Source organism: Babylonia areolata, chromosome 11 (assembly GCF_041734735.1).
Source record: "Babylonia areolata isolate BAREFJ2019XMU chromosome 11, ASM4173473v1, whole genome shotgun sequence".
Classification (NCBI taxonomy): Eukaryota; Metazoa; Mollusca; class Gastropoda; order Neogastropoda; family Buccinidae; genus Babylonia; species Babylonia areolata.
In genome coordinates this window covers 25,542,277-25,544,776 of record NC_134886.1, presented here as the reverse complement: position 1 = coordinate 25,544,776, position 2,500 = coordinate 25,542,277, and positions in this window count along the sequence as shown.

Genomic DNA, 2,500 nt, shown 5'->3' with positions numbered 1-2,500 from the left:
AGGAGAGGGACTGAGAGGCAGACAGAGACATATACACAGGAGAGGGACTGAGAGACAGACAGAGACATATACACAGGGGAGGGACTGAGAGACAGACAGAGACATATACACAGGGGAGGGACTGAGAGGCAGACAGAGACATATACACAAACATAGACTGACAGAGAGAGGATACTCACAATAGCATAAACCTTGTTGTTAGAGGTTATTAGATTTTACAGTACCATCTCTCTCTCTCTCTCTCTCTCTCTCTCTCTCTCTCTCTCTCTCTCTCTCTCTCTCTCTCCCTCTGTCTCTGTCGGTCTCTTTCCAAGCCTCCATATGTCCAATTTGTCTTTTTCACTAAATCGCCCTCCCTAAAAAAAAAAAATAAATAAAAATAAAAAAAAAACCCAAAAAAACACTCTCCGTTCCTTTCTCCTTCTGTGTCTCTGTCAGTCTCCATATTATCATTTCTATGTCTATGAGTCTGGTAATTTGTCTTGTCTGTCTATATATTTGTCTGCCTCTGTGTGTTTGTGTGTGTGTGTGTGTGTGTGTGTGTGTGTGTGTGTGTGTGTGTGTGTGTGTCTGTCTGTCTCTGTGTGTGTGTGTGTGTGTGTGTGTGTGTGTGTGTGTGTGTGTGTGTGTGAATGCGTGTGTGCGTGCGTGTGTGTGTGTGTGTGTGTGTGTGTGTGTGTGTGTGTGTGTGTGTGTGTGTGTGTGTGTGTGTGTATCTGCCATGGGACAGAAGAAAGAAAGAAAAGAAAGAAAGAACGAAAGTAAGAAAGAAGGAATGAAAAATATATACTTTTCACATACGAGCACAGGAAGTAGACGAGTAGACAAACAAACAATCATTCAACGTAACTCCTCACTGGTTAAAAAAAAAAAAAAAAAAAAAGATCCATTGAAATCGAAACTAAAGCGGATAGAAAATAAAGGCTGCAACACAAACATCCCTTTTCTCTAAGCGATAAAGGCCAGCCAGCCATTCTGTCTCGTGCAGGGCTCGTCAATGAGTGCCCCAGGGGATGCCTGAATGACCGTCTCGTCTGCCCCTCCCCACTCCCCTTAACCCGCCCCCCCCCCACCCCTACCCCACCCCATCCCCCAAAACAAAACAAAAAACAAAACAAGAATACAACCAAACAACAACAACAACAAACAAACAAAAACATCACACGTCTGGAACCTCTTCCTCCACACTCCTTTACGACAGACGTAATGGAACACGACTCGTTTGGTGTGACGTGATGTGGAGGAGGAGGGTAAAGCCAGGTGTGATGAATGGTCAGAATAGGGTGGTAAGAAGTGGGAGAAGAGTCTCTGTCTCTCTCTCTCTGTATCTGTCTGTCCCTATGTGCGTCAGTATATGTGCCTGTCTGTCTGTCTCCCGGTGTATATGTCTGTCTTTCTCTGTTTCTCTCTGTCTGTCTCTGTCTCTACCTTTATTCCCTCTCCCCCCCCCCTCTCTCTCTCTCTCACACGCTATGGGACAGGCTGGCAACCAAAATCATGTTCAACATTATCTTTTTGTCATTATTATTATTATCATTATTATTAAACAATTACAATGGAACATCTACAATACAAACAATGGGAAAAGAACAGAATGGATCCAATACAAATGTCCCTTGTCTCACTGATTACAGACAGCCAATCATTCTCCCTCGTACAGGGCTCCTCAGTGATAGCCCCAGGGGGTACCTGAATGACTGTCTCGCCTGCCCCGCCAACCCCCCTTAAAAAAAAAAAAAAAAAAAAAAAAAACATAAAAAAAATTGTCTGGAACCCCTTCCTCCACTCTCCTTTACGTTCAACTACCAGCGACAGACGTAATGGAACACGACTTGTTTGGTGTGACGTGATGTGGAGGAGGGTATAACGAGGTGTGATGAATGGTTAGAATAGGGTGATAGAACGTGGGAGAAGAGTGGGGTTTAAGGCGATTCTGTCTGAGTAAGGCTGGGAGTGAGAAGTGTCTGTCTGTCTGTCTGTCTGTTAGTATATCTGCATATCTGTCTCTGCCTCTCTCTATCTCTCAGTTTCTTCGTCTCTGTCCTCCCTCTCTATGGGTGGCTGTCTGTCTGTCAGTGTGTCTGTCTGTATCTCTGTGTGTGTCTCTCTCTGTCTCTATCTGTCTCTGTCTCTCTCCCTCTCTCATGCTCTAGGAAGGGCTGGAAACTAAAATTATATTTGATCTAATTCATCATGCACAAAAAAAAGGAACATCTATTTAAGAAAAAAAAGGGGGAACAAATCTGAAAGGTTCCAATACCAAAGTCCTATGTCTCACAGATTACAGCCAGCCAGCCATTCTCTCTCTCTTGCAGGGCTTGTCAATGAATGCCCCAGGGGGTGCCTGAATGACTGTCTCGTCTGCCCCCCAAAAAAACAGCACACGTCTGGAACCTCTTCCTCCACACTCCTTTACGTTCAACCGACAGCAACAGACGTAATGGAACACGACTCGTTTGGTGTGACGTGATGTGCAGGAGGGTATAACGAGGTGTGATGA